The 18,758-nt window shown below is 30.3% G+C and overlaps 1 protein-coding gene and 1 long non-coding RNA gene across 3 annotated transcripts in view; both read right to left on the reverse strand.

The window, feature by feature from the left end:
* Positions 1–18,758, reverse strand: part of LOC134681246 (acyl-CoA dehydrogenase family member 11-like) — a 533,340-nt gene that overhangs the window by 195,254 nt on the left and 319,328 nt on the right. The gene's annotated exons all lie outside the window — the stretch shown is intronic.
* LOC134682030 (uncharacterized) lies at positions 13,547–18,668 on the reverse strand. Its single transcript, XR_010100764.1, has 4 exons — positions 18,569–18,668; positions 16,611–16,750; positions 15,178–15,270; positions 13,547–13,812 (listed from the first exon to the last, which is right to left on the reverse strand). It is a non-coding gene; the product is annotated as an uncharacterized LOC134682030 (long non-coding RNA).

Genomic DNA, 18,758 nt, shown 5'->3' on the forward strand with positions numbered 1-18,758 from the left:
CACTCTGTGGTTATTTTTTTTTTAAATTTAATAACTTTCTTATACTATTTTTAATTTGTACCAAACTAGGACAGAAGCTTGTTTATGCTAAAAAGCTAGTATCTAGAAAGGAAATTTTGATAATATTTGGTACCTGTGTATCTGTATTTTACTTGTAAATGGACATAGTATTTCTTCGAGTTAAGATTACATACAGTCTGCAGTTAAAGTTTTCAAAACATTTATTCGATTCATAAACTATCCTGAAATTTTTCCTAAACTTGGACAGATGTTTCTAACCATCAAAAGATAGCATCAAGAGGAATATTTTTATTCATTGTTTTCCTAATTTTTGTTAGGGCTGGGAGTTACAGCAAAAGTAGGCGAGACACTGGGTTCCGCGGAACTCTTGCAATGTTTTTTTTTATTGATAATGGTCACAACATGCACTCATTGAGCCATTCTCTCGTATACTGTTATGAAAAGAAAAGAAAAAAAAAGACTTTAGATATATATTTTTTCACTAGAAAATTGTAAAAATAATTCAGCTGAGTACTTAAATATAGAAACTTTTTTTTGCTATTTTTTTAAATAAGCAATCAAAGTAGGTCGAAAAATATATTCCCTTGAATTTGACGGTTGTTTGTAATTAATCCTATATTTTATTGCAGTAAAACATTTCTGTGTCATAAACATATTATCTTGGGTATTTCAAAACACCATTATTTTTTATTTTGGATTTCTATAGAAAATTTTGTAATCTTGAGGTTACATGGTGACTAAACCTTGTACACATATAAAATAAGGGGAGAAATTTTATTGGTTAAATTCCAATGATGGTTATTCTCTTATATGCAATCCAATGTTATGTGAATTTTTGTCTATAGTACTGGAAAGGATAAAACTTTACTCATGTGCCAAGTATTTCTTTATTTGAAACAAAGATATATTCTGCAATTTTTTTTAAAAAGTGCAAATTTATCAAAGACTAATAGGGGGAAATTTATGGGGGTATTACACCTTTAAGGATTTTGTTCCATTTTGAGTAGGTCCTTCAAAATATCTGAATTAAAAATTCTTGTTTTTGGAATCTTTCAAAATTGTAATTTGACAAAATCTTGTATATCTTGATAGAAACTTTTTGGGAACTTTATGCATTTAAACATATGATACATATACATAAAAAAGTAAGTCAATATGATTTACATGACTGTGTTCACTTTATTGACTATGTTTACTTGAAAATCATGTTTTGGAGCTCGGGGAATAAAGTAATCAGCTGAACATATTTGATGCAAAAATATAGAACGTAACTGTGAACTCAAATGTCTGCTCCAATACAAAATAAGTAAAAACAAAATAGTTTTCTTTATTGTTCATGACTGGTTTAATCTTAAAGTTTGGCAACGTTTGTAGTAAATCTTTATACACTTTTATTATAGTTTGCATGCCATATCTATATATAACCAATCATTTAACTGATATAACTATTGCTGATACCGAGTTGATTTTAATATTGTGTTTTTATGTTGATTTTTGTTGAGGTGTGCGTGCTTATAATGTAAATATTCTATGTAATGAAATTGCATCCTTTACTTCAAAACATGCAAATTATGTAAAAACTGTTTTCTTGAAGTATTACATGAGTGTTACAAAAACCATAAAAATAGAAAAAAATCATTTCCTGTATGTATAGAATAAACCAACAAAAAAATACTTAAGTCATTTACTGTCACATTTCTACCAAAATAAGAAAAAGACACTTCAATGTAATAACGTGTATTTTAAGAATTCAAAATTTCATAGAATGTTATTTTGGCCATGATGATTTTTTTTTCTAATAGCATAACGGTAATAATGTAAATAAATGAATTAGTGCATATAAATCATTTGTAGATCTAGACTATTTTTTGTAATATATCAATAGTGTCATATCTTAAAATTGTTTTCCTTGTGATCATCCCTATAAAATATAAAAAAAAGTTTGATTATTATTCAAGAGATGTACTAACACATTTTTTCTAGATGAAATGATTATTATGTTGTGTTTTTCTTCTATTTTTATTGATAATTGTCACAAAATGCACGCAATGAGCCATTATCTCATATACCGTAAGGAGAAGAAAATAAGAAAAATACGACTGTAGATATATATTTTTCACTAGAAAAAAAGTAAAAAAATATCAGCTCTGTACTTCACTTTTGTTGGCTATATTTTTTAAATAAGCAATCAATACAGGTAAAAATAATTGTTTATTGATTTTTTACCATTTCGAGTAGGTCCTTCAAAATATCTGAATTGAAAATTCCTGTTTTTTGGATATTTGAAAAATTGGAATGCTACAATATATCTTATTTCTTAAAAGAAAACTTTCAGGGAATTTTTTTAACACAGAAAATAAATGACAGTCTTCTTAAACCTGTTAATTTCTTATACCTAGACATGCAAGACATATTCTGTAGATCATAAATAATGTTGTAGTTGTTCATTTAGATATATTCTTACTAATAAACTCATATACAAAAGATTGGGTTATATTTATTTTATCACGTTTGATCCCGATCTAATAGGTTTTTTAATTTTGGTGTAAATTTTTTTAGATATAAAACGAAACTTTCCTGACATGTGTGAAACACATGTATCATTTCAAACACATTGGTATTAAGATAAAGCTACCTCAGAATAAAAGAAAACATTAGGGTGTTACATGACTCTGTTTTATACCTCATTTTTGTCGTAAATCTCTTCATGTGTTTCTGTTCTGATACATTCTTGGCATTTTAATATTAGTATTGCAGCGTTCATGATGAGAGTAAATTCAGAAAGGAGCTTCAAATGCAGACATTTGTGTTAGTTTAATGTTTGTGTTTACGGTCGGGAATGATCTTTACAATTTATTGACAAATATATACTACACAAGCAACTTAAACTAACTTCGTTATATTAAAACAACTTATAAACTTTTAGAATAACGTACCACTTGATTTCATTGCTTCTCAAACTCTTGCATCATTCAATTACAACATAGAACCCCATTCCATTTATCGGTATCGACTGATATGGTCACAATCAGTTCATTATTTGTGTGAAGTATGTCATAAAGCCACGCACTAGCAAATTGAACTTACTTTGTTCTTTTAAAACAAATGCAGACTTTTTTGCGTTCACATATGTTCGTCCTATATCATAAAGAGTAGATAGTGTATAATTACAAATGTGACAATAACCCTTTCAAGTCAAACAAGCAAACCAATATCGATATACACAACTCTGTGAGTATTTATGTGATGTACAAAACAATGATGTTGGATGAATTCATCCTACATTACACCTAGTGTTTTAGCTAACCTGACAAAAATAAACTTATTCTATTACTATGCGTCTGTCGTTCCTCCCGGTATCTTGTTTATGAATTGTTTCTGTAGTTTTTATCCATTAACACACATGGCCGCCATCAAATATAGGGAATAAATGCAGTTTTTGGCTTATGTTTAAAAAAAAACATTTGGAGAAAATCTTAAAGTTGGTTATCATGTTCAATAGGTCAAGATCTATCAGACTTGAAATTTGAAATGAAGAACCCATTGTTAGGTTTCGGCCACTAAAAAGTTATTATAAAGAAATTTTGCAGTTGTTGGTTATTTTTCAGAATATTATTGAAGATAATGATAAACTGTTACAGCAAAACTGTTAAACAAAGTCAGATCAAACATAATTTACTGCTGCATACAATAATAATGCACTTGTAATAAGTAACATACATTTTGAATCCCCATTTGAAATATTGTGAATAAGACACACACGGATAAAGTTCAGAAATAATTACTTTTGTTTTGGAAGTAAGTCTACTGGCCGGATTATATTTATCCTTTGATAGTGTAGAAAAGGACAAAAAAACTTTTAAAAACCTTTACACGTAAATATTTCCAAAGTCCATTGACATTAGAAATAGAAAATAATGAAATGATGCTACAGTAACATCTGGTTTAACATGTTTAAGAAATAAAGATAATAAGCTGGATGATGATACTTATATTGTACAAGCCCGTCAGTTTGACATCAATACTCTGTAAAATGTAGAGAAGACTATATTGACTTATCATTTAGATTCAGACAGTTTAATACCGATTATAAGACGAAATCTTGCCCTTAAAGATATTGTATTAAACAGTTGCTAGACGTCATGGACGACTGGTTAGTGTTTATGGATAATGATATATGGTCGTATATCCAAGAGTACAATTTACCTTGACTGTACAAAAGCTTTCAATAATGGGCCTCAGTTTATATAAATAAAGAAACTGTGTGAATATAGCATCCGTGGACATGGTGGATCCATATTGGATAAAAAGTAAAATAAAAAAAAAATAAAGTCCCTTACCGAATGGCAAAATCAAATGATAAAAGAATAACTGACCTTTCAAACAAACGTATACAAGTACTAGTGAAAGGAGTCCGTTTGAAAGGTAAAAGCTTACAATTGGAGTACTCCAAGGCAGAATAGATAAACATACCCTGGTAATTTTGTTTTTAACCAGATGTTGTGGAGAGTATAGAGTATTTTAGCAAATCACATCAAAATTTCCGCGAGCATAGCTGGAGATTATCGGAGCCTTGATGTAACACAATATTCCTTATGAGGCCATTTTTACAACGCATCATAAGCTATTAGAATATTCTACCACTTGACTAAACATATCAAACGAACAACTGTAATATTCCTGACTTGGTACAGACATTTTGAAATATAGAGAATTGTTGATTGCACCTGGTTTGATAGCGATAAACCTCTCACTTGCATGACAGTTGTAACAAATTGCATCATATTTACAACGATGCGTGTACAAAACAGACATAATACAATGTAATAGGTAAAATTGTCAATATAGGAGTACAGAGCAGTGATCAATATGTCACAATTAGAACAAACACAAACAAATATTTAACAAAGAAGCACAAAAAGCATCTATCAAATATAACAACCACATTCATTGCTTTCTTATACAACTCGTCTAAACATCAACCCAACAATGTTAGATCTGAAAATTTGATTTCGCAAATTTTTGGTTCTTCCCTCGCCGGGATTCGAACCCATGCTACTGTGATATCGTGACACCAAATCGCCTGCACTGCAGCCGTCCCGCTAGACCACACGACCACCTGGGCTCTACAAAAATAGAGCTTTCGCTGGCCGTGTGTTACCTTTTCTCGTCAGTTTTAATCTAGCGGCGTACTACAGTACATGATATATATGGCATGAAGATGTTATTGTTACATATATATATATAAAAGATTGAAATATTTGATTTCAAGTGACTGAATGGCACAGTTCACATTGACGCTAGTGTAGAGTGGAGTGTTTGGCGTCAGAATATTAAACAACACACAGGAAGAAATATAAAATGATTTTGTTGTTCTAAGTTTTTTCTAAATTATCATTTCACATGGAGAATGGTGGTATACAGGGTTTACAAATCAAAAGTTGAGTTAAAACTCATTTCAGAAAAAAAACTTTGTCTTTTTAATTTATGTTTGTATTAGTATACTACACTGCGTGTGTCCTATAAATAATTTAGTTACCTGTACATCGATGATTATGTGTCAACATGAAAGTGACTGTAATAGTTAATAGTAAATTGATGAGTGATTAGTGTAGTATCAGACAAGTCCTGTAGCAAGTCGGGAATATGATAGTAGATTTTCCATTCTTGTCGTCAGTTAATCGGGCGTTTGTTTCTTTTACATAGTATGGACTTTCCCTTTTTTGAATATACCCTGTTGTTTGTTATTTTTGTTAGTAATTATTTAATTTTGGAAGTAGATTGCGTTTTATTTCATTTATTCATTGCAAATGTAAACACTGTAATTGTATAAGTGGTCTTCAGATAGAACAGAGCCGATATTTATCAAAGGTTCCAGGCTTATCATTTAGTACGCCAGACTCGCGTTTCTTCGACATTACACTCACCAGTGACGCTCAGATAAAATTAGTAAGAACGCCAAACAAGTACAAAGTTGAAGAGCATTAAAAACCTCAAGTTCCAAAAAGTCATGACAAATACGGCTAGGGTTATATTTACCTGGAATGAGAAAGTCCTATTTATACTTATAATACTATTAATCAAATTTGGAGACATGTAAATCTCCCTTTTCACCTATACGAGATATATTGGTTTTACTTATAATTATGAATATTTGGGCATCACACTTATATCGAGTAGGAAATTGGTTTAATGTAAATGTGAATTGTACAAAAAGTCTATGAAAGAATTCTTAAATTACAACAAAGTGTGTCATCTTCCATCCCTAGTGTTTCAAATTTGCTTTTTTCATACGACTACATTTTAAAGACAATTTTAACCTTTGGATGTGAAGTCTGGGGTATGTTTTTCTGTAAACTCAGCTGCAAGCAAGAAAACTGATCAATATATTTTAAAAAAAGTGTTATCAAAAGAAACATCTGAAAAGTTACATATCAAATGTTTAAAATATATATAAGTGTAAATAAAACAAAAAAGTGATCTTGCTGTCATTTCTGAACTAGGGAGATACCAAATGTATTTTTATATCACATTAGCAATGTTATCATATTATCATCGAGTAGATAATTCTTAGAACATGTTATATCATGATGCATACACAAGAAGTAAGGAATAATATAGTGAAAACATGGTTTTCAAGCATAGAATGTATTTTTGAAAAGCTGAGCATACAAGCATGTAACTTTAAAAAAAACCGTTATCTTCTCTGTAAACAAAATATAACAATAATATCAAGCCAAACTTAATTCTTATTCATTCTTAAAACTCTAATTTGTTTCGATGAATATTTGGATCGAAGAGATTTTAGATTTTGGAAATCTATAGGATTAGAATAAGCGGTAATCCATTAAGGGTTGAGACTGATATATTTTATTCAATCCAACACTTAGAAAATGTTTATATTGTAAAAGTTGAGAATTAGATACACATTTTGACTATATGTCCACTATTTGCGGATAACAGAACTGAGTTTGTATACTGAGATTTCTTTAACCCTGTAATAATTTTCAATCCTTGGACAATCGTCCGATGTTAACATTGCTATGTAAACGATTACAAATGACTCATCAGTGACAATAAATTGACCTATAATAGTTTACTTTTATAAATTGTAACTTGGATTGAGAGTTGTCATATTGACACTCATACCACATCTTCCTATATCTATATACGTATTTTACTTGGTAAATTTTTGTAGAAGTTATTTGTCGTATTCAGTTTTGTCGTGCCCTTACATAACTGTAAAAATGTTATATAAAAATATGTAGTTATGTGTATAAATGGCAGACCTAGAGTATTTGTATGTATTCTGATAAATGCCTTATTATATATTTAATAGGTCCCTTTAAATAGAATTTTTTTAAAAAACGGATCCTAAGCTATACTGTTTTAGACATGTGCTGTCTGTTTAAGGGTATCTTTACGGCATATGTTAAATAAATATTTGTATGATAGACGATTATTAATAATACACATAACATGAGACGCTTACAAGGTCGGTGCAACCAGTTTTGCTCCTCGGTTCTTGCTTGCAATTTTGAAAAGTGTCGTAATTATTATGTAATATTTCAACAATGGTACACTTATAATTATATTTCCTTTTTGTATAACTGACTTATAAATAGACAACTAAAGGCAACGGTAGTTTACCGCTGTTCAAAAGTCATCAATCGATTGAGAGAAAATAAATCCGGTTTACAATCTAATATCGAGGGAAACATATCAACTGCAAGAGGAAAACAACGTAAGTGAAACAAACAAAAAAAGAAAAAAAAAACCATGCAACAGTCTAGAAACGAACCATTAGGTAACCACTGTCATATTCCTGACTTGGTACAGGACATTTTAAGAAAACAAATTAAAATGGTTGGGTGAACCTTGTTTTGTGGCTAGCTAAACTTCGGCGCTTTATGACAAAGTTAAATAAACAATATCATAGTACATTTTGACATTTCACCAACAGAATAACAACAAATACTTAATAAATCTAGGCCAGTGCACAAAATCACCTTGTTAATATAATTATAAAGTGTGTTTCTGTAACACGAATGAATCAACGCCACACATAGTAACGTCACAGGTAAATTTCTAAAAATTGGATAAAAATCAAGATTAGGTTTCTAATTATGTTGCTAGTATTTAATGTATTTTATAACAATTACAAGAATATTAATATAGAATTGTGTAGTTAGTAATATTGCAACGAACTGTGTCGGTCTTTCTTCAAATCAAACTGTGTAAAACAAATAAATCATGTGCATATAGTTGCTTTAAACTAAAATCATACAAATGAACTAGGTGATTATTTATCTTTAATTTTACATTACACTAAAAACTGCTCAGAGTCTGAATTGACCAGTTTTTGTGCTCGACCAGTAAAACAGAGCAAACATTTTACTCGACTAGTCTCGACATTATCTCGACTGTACTTAACTGAACTTAAATGTACTCGACTAGTTCTCGACTTTACTTAATTAGAACCTGCTGATCTTGGTGTAAATGGTCTTGACCAAGGCTCGAGCTGTCTCGACCAGTCTTCGCCTTCACATTTAGTTTTGACTGGTGTAAATCAGCCTATCTAACTATATTGAATATTGATCATACAAAATTCAAGCTTATTTGGTAGTTTGATGTATTGCTGTAAAATGAAAGAATTTGAATATACAATAGGTAAAATAAAAAAATATTATTTTAATTCAGATGGGCATCTTTAATTGCTTTAAGAACTTTTTCAAATCAACTTGGATTTTCATCAAACTATGCAGCTATCTTAGATATATATTAAGCTTACAGAATCCCAGATCATTTTTTGTTTGTTTGATGGTAAATGTCAAAATCCTGCTTGTATATTTTTAAGTATCGCATCTATATTGGAATTTATAGTATTTGTGTATTCATGTACATAAGACAGCAATTTAAACTAAACACATTTGCTTTCATCTAACTATTGAATATAGTTTGTGAATAAATTGTTTTTTTGTATTTGAACAATATGTTTTCAAGTTGATATCTTCTTAATAAAATCTAATCTTGATTCTTGTTGAACTGATGTAGTTGATTTTTCTCCATCAAAACGGCCTGGAAAAGTAGGGTTTTATCTATTTAACGCTCTAGTGACTTATTGTTGTATGAAAAACAAATACCATTCGACGCATTTTATACTGCACTCGTTTTATTTGAGCAGTCAAAATGCGTTGACTGTATATTTCTATGTCATATACAGTCACTGACCCGATATCACTTTTCCTCATGAATATTCAAATTGCAGTTTCCGAAAATATATTTAATTATTCATACGACCTCTTCGACCTTTTCTTGTTTTTTATGTATTCAACGACGAGTGGAACGACTTAAATTTGTTTCTTTTAAAATTTTTAGAAAAACATATTTAACTTGTTAACATTTTTTGTGTGCAACCTATAAATCAATCAAATCGGCATAGCCTTGCATTTCCCCGTTTCTAAGCCTCATCCTTATATCGTTGATATGTCAAGTCAAGACACTATTATTGTCTATATATAATCCTGGAATAGAATTTCCATTGATGAAAACACCTTTTATTGCATGAAGTGTCTGCATATATACAATTTCATATGAGACGATAACGCCTGTCCATAAAAGAAACCATTTTTTTGCATTCGCTTTTTCCACAGAATGATATTTGTTATGCTCCTCCATTGTTAATTCTATAAGTAATATGCAACATATTTTGTCACCGGGGAATTAATTAACTCCAAAACTGAATAATATGTCATACCAATTGGATAGAGGATACAATAGATTCAGTTAAGTCGGCCTCATATCTTGACATACATCTAGAAATTGACAATGAGTGTCGGTTGAAAACAAAACTTTACAACAAAAAATATGATTTTAGCTTTCCAATTGTGAACTTTCTATTCCTAAGTAGCAACACCTGCATACGGGGTAAATATCTCCCAATTGATACAATATTCCTGTGCTTGCATTTCCTATCATAATTTTTTTGATAGAGGGTTGCTGCTGACAAGGAAGCTATTAAACCAAGAGTTCCAAATGGTGAATTTGAAATCCTCTCTTCGTATATTTTACGAACGCAATCAAGAGTTGGTTGACCTTTATGGAATAACCGTCTCACAAATGATATCAGATAGTTTCCTTACCATGTAACTACAATCCCCTTCCGTTTCATGATAGTGACCTACTGAATAAGACTATTTACCGGATTTGTTAAAAAAAGAGGAACCTGAAATCACCCCTTGTTTTTGGTGGGGTTCGTGTTGTTTATGCTTTAGTTTTCTATGTTGTGTCATGTGTACTATTGTTTGTCTGTTTGTCTTTTTCATTTTTAGCCAGGGCATTGTCAGTTTATTTTCGATTTATGAGTTTGACTGTCCTTCTGGTATCTTTCGTCCCTCTTCTTTAATAACAGAAGGGAATTTTTCCCCCATATGTGTTGCAGTATAAAAACCCTTGATCTAATAGAAAAAAAGGTGTCATTGCTATCTACACTTCTAAAAGCATAATGATTAATGTGTGACTAATCAAAGCATAAGAAAATGATAGGTTACATGAGAGAAGCAATTTAATAACAAACCTTTCTTTACAGAATGAATGGTACCAATTTTTCTGCACCAGATGTGCATTAATTAAATTCAATTGCCCATTTATAAATTTATAATTTATGAAGAAACAAAGTGTTTAACTTCTTCAGGCAAAGTTGACCTTATTTGAATTTGTTTTTTTTTTTTGGTATTTTTTGTCATAACACTCCTCAACTGTTTCAACACTGATACATCCTAGGCTTTCAATCTTACTGCAATGAAGGCAAATCCAGAAAAGCGTGTCAAATACATTAAATTATCTACAGTGCTGTTTTCGTTGTTTTAACACACATACAGATAAAGTTAATTTAAACCAAAGCACACATCAATTGGAATAAAATTCGTTTTTAATAAAAATCAACAGTAATCAGAGATGGGTTCGATTACTTTCAATGTAATTGATTAAATTACAATTACTTTGTCATTTGTACGATTAAATTAAATTAACGATTACATCATTTCTGAAAATGTCTGATTAAATTAATGATTACATTGGCAAAGTAATCATGATTACATCTGATTACAATGAATAAACAAAAAAATAAAAAACATTTTGAAGGATGTGAATGAATTGACGTTTAATATAACTATAGCACTTTTTCAAAAGGATTTGTTTTGTATATTATAAATTGACAACCTCAAACTTCATCAATTTAATAAACCACAAAAGTTCACTTCTGACATGTATACATGAACATTATGTCGCCCATTACACTTTATCATAATTTATCTCTGAATTATTTTGTGATTTCAATTGAATATGGCTTTATAAAGAGTTTGCTGTTTGTCTTCTGACCTCTTCCAGACTTTTTATGTATTTCAAGGTGCAGTGTATGAAAGTTAAAATATGGATAAAATAAAGTTACTAAATAAAAACTATGTAAAATTTTAATAGAATTGTTTAAACAAAATGCAATACTATAAATCAATGCACTTTACATGTCCAGTCCAAGTAAATACTAAAATTTACTTAATTTAATCAAGATATTTGTCCAACTTTTAATTTAGTTTGTGCTAATTATAAAAATTTTCACATGTCTGATTAATGTTTTATCATATATATTGTCCTACAGCTACATTATGTATACTCAATTGGAAATTGCAATAAAAACAAACCTTAATTGGTTTCCTACCTGTCAATACAGAGTTAACAAAAATCACAATATTAACAAAAGATTATAATTCAGGGTTAAAGAAAAGTATGATATTACTTAAATATAATAGATTTTAGACAAATATATATGTACATCTTTAAATTGTGAATGTATGTACAATATCTTTTCTAGAGACATAAAATTGTATGACATGTCTTTTGTTAGGCTAATGATGACTTTTGAATACTGTAACAGTATTTTTTTTACTGAAGTATACAAATCAATTATAAACATGCTTTAAAAAGTAGACCAAACTATCTTAACTTGTTGAATATTAATTCAATAAGAAGAACAAAAAGTTTTATTTATTGACCATAAACACAGTTCAAGATTTTTTTCATTGTAATCAGAATGTAATCATAAAGTAATCAGAATTACAGGGCATTTTGAAAAGTAATTGATTAAATTAAATTACATGTAATCATATTTTTGGCTGATTATTGATTACAATGATTACTTGGGAAATTGTAATCAATTACAGCTGATTAATGATTACAATTACAATTACCCCAAGTCTGACAGTAATCATCAATAAAATGTCTATTGTTCATCTTCAGTAATGATTTTCACATCATCAGCAACATATTTTTAATAATATTGTTCTAATTTGTAATCTTTTTATAACATTATACAAAAATTAATAATACATTTGTATGGAGGACCAATCATTATGGTAAAGGTTTCAACATGATCACAGTCAAGTATTCTATGTTTTCATTAATATCAATCAGGAAATAACAAGTTTCATCTCAAATCATGATCAACAAAATCAGTCATTTGTATGTGTTCGATAGATATCACAGATATATAAATAGATTTCTGGAAAATGAGTATCATCCATATACAAGTTCTTTGTCCATATCTGAGCTTTGTTTACTGTATTGGTCCTGGTTAGAAACTAAAGATAGTTGCTGTTCACACCATCTGGAAAAAGAGTAATGAATCGTTATTTTGCTTTTTTCCATTTAAAAACATTATAAATTATGTCCATATATTTGAGTGACCTAAAGATACTCTAATTCTAATAAATATGAAGGTCACAAAATCAAGCATATCTTAAAAATTATATGTCATTTTTTTTAAATTAAACACAGGTTCCTACCATATTTATATAAAATATCTTATGTTTATACAATGAATGATTAATTATCTTGGTTTTTTTTTCAAAAAGAAATGGTTAAGGAGGCATATGTCTAGCAAATTATGGCTTGGAAGCTTAAAAGTTGTTTTTGTTTTGTTTGCTGTATATTAAACACATCAACATTTTGTAGCAATTAAACAAAACTGAAATCACAAATCTGACTATCTTTCACAGCTGCCATTAGTTTCTGTTTCATTCCATGTAGCAGTAACTATTACCTTTTACATGCATAAATATCAGCTAGTGACATTTCACAGCTTGCTGTATGTTCAATCATTATTGTTCCTGAAACAAATGTAGAAATGATCAATTATGAAACAATTGTCAGAAATTTTCATCCCTACATACATTTTCAAATCTGTCAATCCTTTTTTTAAAGAACATTACCCTATAGATAGTTGTAGCCTATCCTTTTAAATATAAAATCCCCTCTTTAATAATTAAAATTAACATTAACATTTGATCACTTACTGTAGAAAAAATTCGATCCGTGAACAATATTCAAATTAAAAGATGTGGTATAAAAAATAACTACAATGAAATAAAATATCATTTAGTCATGCATATAAATTACATTTCTGCATCAGTCATTTTCAGTCGCTTGTGATACATTAAGATAAATCAGATTAAATTTATACTTACCCATGTATATTCTAGATAAACTATAAGACAAATCTCTGGCAGCAAAACTCAAAACATCCACATTTTCCTGATTTTTTGTAACAAATTGCAAAACTGATTTCAAAGCCATTTGTAACTTCTCTGCTTCTTTTGATAACTCTGAAGGTGTACTGGACAGTTTATTGTCAACATAATTTTTCAAAGATATCAATGCCTTACCATTTGATTTACTGATACATCTTAACACATCTAAAGACAGAATATTTGTTGTTCCTTCCCATATAGTTAATACCTTGGTTAATAAAAAAGATATAAGTTGAAGTATATTTCCACATTTTTCCTTCCTGTCAAAAGTCAGGTGTCCCTGGGCTTTGTTAGTCTTCAAGTTGTATGTTTTTTTTTTAATTTTAGTTCATTTATATGTTTTAGAGTTTTGTGTTATGTCCATTTTCACTGAACTAATGCACATTTTTATTTAGGGGCCAGTTGAGGCCCACTTCCGGTTGTAGGATTTTCTCGATGCATTGAAGACCAAGTGGCAGGCTTTTATCTGCTCTTTGGTTGGGTTGTTGTCTCTTTGACATATTCCTAATTCTATTCTCAATTTTATGGCTTATAAAAAAAAATTTTGCATTACCAGAATGTTAATTTCAAACAAAATTCTAATGGTTTTTTCAGATATTTTTGTCTTAATGAATTCATGATTTTGAAATTTCAATTCATAGTTTTCCGTAAACTTGAAGAATACTGATGTGTTTTTAATATATCTCCTGTAAATAACGGTTACTCAAACACTCTTTAATGTAAGCTGAGCATATCATATGAATACAGGCAAAATTTCAGAACAGTACAAACAAGTAAAACTGTGAGCTACTGCTCACTGATGATAACCCCTCTTAAATATTTCTGTAAACAGGCAGTTGTCAAGTGATGAATCTGAAAACATATCACACGGTATAAGTGACTTATATAAACCCTGCAAAAAAAATTCAGAATTCCTTGTCTAGTTCCTGAGAAAAATGTGACGAAAATTTTCAACTTGGCTATTATGTGTAAAACATTCTAAAATGATACAAGTGTTAGGTGAACAGGGTGTTGTCGAGTGATGAATCTGAAAACGCATCACTAAATATAAGTGATTTATATAAACCCTGTAACCAAATTTCAGAATTCCTTGTCTAGTAGTTCCTGAGAAAAATGTGAAGAAAATTTTCAAATTGGTTATTATGTGTAAAATGATACAAGTGATCGGTAAAAAGGAAGTTGTTAAGTGATGAATCTGAAAACGCATCACATGGTATAACTGACTTCCATAAACCCTGAAACCAAATTTCAGAAATCCTTGAGAAAAGTTGAGAGAGAAGTTCCTAAGAAAAATACTGCGAAAATATTCATGGGACAGACGGACTGACTGACTGACCGATGGATGGATGGATGGATGGACAGACAGAGGTAAAACAGTTAACCCCCCTTTTTTTAATGCGGGGGTATACATATACTTTTTCATGTCTAAAATTCGACTGAGAAAATACACATATCTTAATAAATTTATATATTGTTTGGTCTTTTATTATCTGTTCATTTTAAAACAACTATTTCATTTCTAGCAAGGTATATTATGTTTTGACACCAGACAAATAATCAACAAAATTCTTACCTGAGCGTCTCTAAGAAAATTTGGTAACCCAGTCTCCTCTATATAACCTTGACCTCCAAAACTTTCCAAACCTTCTGAACTTACTGTCATAGCCTTAAAATGATAATAGAGTCATAATAAATAAAACCATTAATGAAAATAAACAGCTGTGCCATGAGTGCATAATAGGCCTGTTGTCTCGAAAAAAATCATAATAAATGTTTTTAGGAAAAACAGGGATGTTAACGGGAAGTCATGACTCATACATTATTCCTGCTCAAAAGGAAGTTTATTTAAGAGACAATATTTTTTTACCTAAAAGCTCAATATAAATTCAAAAACTCAAAAATTAAATAAATCATCAGGAAAAAATATACAGATCTTCAGATTAATATAAGTACACAATGTAACAAGTGTGTGAAGTTTTAAGCAATAATCATAAAATCATTAATAGTTTGTCAAGTTAATATTATAAAACAAAAATACTGGTACCATTTATTGTTTATACGTATCAATGTGTATACGTCATCCTGTAAAATATGATAGGTAATCTTAATTGACCAGTTGTAGGATAGCCAGTTTTCTGCCTAAGACCATAAAAAACAGATGTCTTGAAAGTAGATATGTTCTGCTTCTTTTTTTAAAATCTAGTCATTTAAAGAGAAAGAGCTCAAGTCTAGTCAGCACACAGAGTCTAAATAAAGATGTCTAGGGTACATGTTTTTCCAGATGACTGATACCTTGTAAACTAGCACCTTAACAAATTCCTGAGAGTCAGATAAGAACAAAGCAAGGTTGATATTAATATTACATTATAGTGTTCTTCTCTTCCCCTCAAGAAACATTCTATTTGCTGCTGAATGTTTAACAATGATCCATCACTGCCATCATTTTCAGTATCATAACCGAGTGGCATGTACCTCAAGTTGCAACCTAACAAGAAGTTACTAGAGAAAAGTGATCTCAAATCTAAGCATATCAATAATGTAGAATAGAATTAGTGTAGGATGCCTAACCATTTATTTAGGACAAAGCAGACAGACTTTCCACAATACAATAGTACTATTGTCAGCTGATTGTTAGAGCAAACTCAAAACAAGAAATAACTATGTAAGGAGACAGGTAGGAGTTTCACAGAGGCATACACATACAAAATAAAATTGGTTCATAATTGTTTTAGATATTGATTTAGACAGACAAAGACAATAACACAGACCCAGTACCTTAGGTACTATTTTCTCTTAGTTAGAGACACAATGTAGATAAGTGAAAGCTAATTGAGTCACCCTCTTTAAATAAAGTCATTACTCAATTACTTACTTTTTATTTACTCATCAAGTCTGAATAGGCAAAAATTAAATGACAGTCAAAATTTCAATTTTAAAAGTGGAACCCTTTCCACTTTAATATCATGATGGTGGGACCTTGATGCGTTAGGTTTACCTGTTACTTACCTGTTTACCTGTGTATAACTTGATCAGGGGGTGAGTAATCTAAGTAGGTGTAATTCATCTTCAGTAGCTTTACCACTCTCTTGTTTACTTAACAGTAACACAGCTTGGAAAACAAACAAGGTGGCAGCTCTCACTTCAGTCTGTTGATAAAAAGAACATCTCAACCATATCAACCATCAGTTAACGACTTCATAGAATGATAAAAAAGAGTTATGGTGATACAAGGCTGAAAACACATTCTGTTTATATAATTTGTCTAATTAACAGACCAACAATGTTGGATCCTCAACAATTTTTTGTTCTTCCCTGACATTTTCAACTCAATGCTACTGAGACATTGTGGCGTCAAATTGCCTTGCACAGTGTGCTAGACCACTTGACCACCTCATCTCCACTTAAATCAATCATTTGGTGGCCAGTTAATACCTTTCATCTTTATTTTTTTCTCTAGCGTCATTACATTGTACATTTATATACACATGGAAAAAAGTATTGCATCACCAAATTGAAATTGAAATTAAAAAACACTTTTCATTTTTTTGTGATATAATTTGGTAAAAAAGAACTACTCAAACATTATTCAAGTATCACCTTAGTCTTATCAATAAATATCCACTCGGTAAGTATTTATTTGCACATGCAGCTACTGTACCAGTAAACAGCAAAACAGATGCTTTCATCCTCATTGTTTTCAACACTTTAAATTACCAAGTTTTTAAAGTTATGTGATTGACATCTTGTAATGGGTCCTCGACAACTCTGAACTGCAGCAAAATACTGGAGCCTATTAACAACAACTGTTCGAGATCGACTCATCGCTACTGGTTATTGTGCGATAAGACCATTTCAGAGACCTTTGCTTACGAACAGACACACAGTTTTCCGTATCCAATGTAGTGCAGAGCTCACTAAAGTTGAAAATTAGCATCGTGGAGATTCCAATGAAATTCGGGTCATCTTCCTTGGACAGATTGAAGCCCAGATTTGAACCATATCGAGCATATATGGGACACTATTGGGCGGAAAGTGCGCAAAAGGACACCCCAGTTCAAACACATCATGAAAGCAATAATGCCCTTCTTCAGAAATAGAAATGGTTGCTGCTACCTTAGCAACATATTAGTCGATTTTTGGCAAAGTACTAATTTTTTGGTGTAAAACGATCAACCATGATGTGAACAGTCATCTGAAGATTAATTTTGAAATTTGTGACATTGTAACGTTCGACTACAGTTCGACTACAGTCAAAGTTATAAAATGCATTTTTTTGTACAAAAAACACTTCATTTTGTTATTAAAATTATTAAAATTGTGGTTATATAAATCATTTTTTTTTCAAACATTTTTTTTCGTTTCAATGCCAATGTTATCATAAACTATGTTTCAATAATATTATACAAATATCTTATTATCACTGATTATATATCATCCAAAAAAAGAGGCTGATTTTTCAAGTTTTAATTCAAGGTGTTGCAATACTTTTTTACATGTGTATATAAGGCATACAAATGGAATATTACAGATCAACTAAATAATATATACATTTCATAGATATAGGATGACATGGTATGAGTGCCAATGAGACAACTCTCCATCCTAATAATAACTTATAAAAGTAAACCATGATAGATCAAGGTACAGCCTTCAACACGGAGCCTTGGCTCACACTGAACAGCAAGCAATAAAGGGCCCCAAAAATTACTTGTGTAAAACTATTCAAATGGGAAAACCAGCGGTCTAATCTAGTCTAACAAAAAATGAGAAACCACATACACAGACGACAACCACTGAACATCAGATTCCTGACTTAGGACAGGTGAAAAGGCAAACAACTGCAGCGGGATTAAACGTTTTAATGGTACCAAACCTTGAATTGTTGATTAGTTTAGATTTATTTGGCTTTGATAAAATGTTTAGAACCAATCTAATATCAAACTGACCATCCACTGAATAATTACCTCCAATCTGGCCAGTGTCTGGACATGTAGAGGATAATTGTACAGTCGATTACCAAAAGCTTCTCTCTTTAAACTGTAGTCTTTAGATAACATTAACAATCTGAAAATATACCTGTATATTTTAACAGTACCTTATATATTAATGCCACAATGAAATATCTCATCATTTAACTTTTAAATAAATCTAAAA

Source organism: Mytilus trossulus, chromosome 8 (assembly GCF_036588685.1).
Source record: "Mytilus trossulus isolate FHL-02 chromosome 8, PNRI_Mtr1.1.1.hap1, whole genome shotgun sequence".
NCBI lineage: Eukaryota > Metazoa > Mollusca > Bivalvia > Mytilida > Mytilidae > Mytilus > Mytilus trossulus.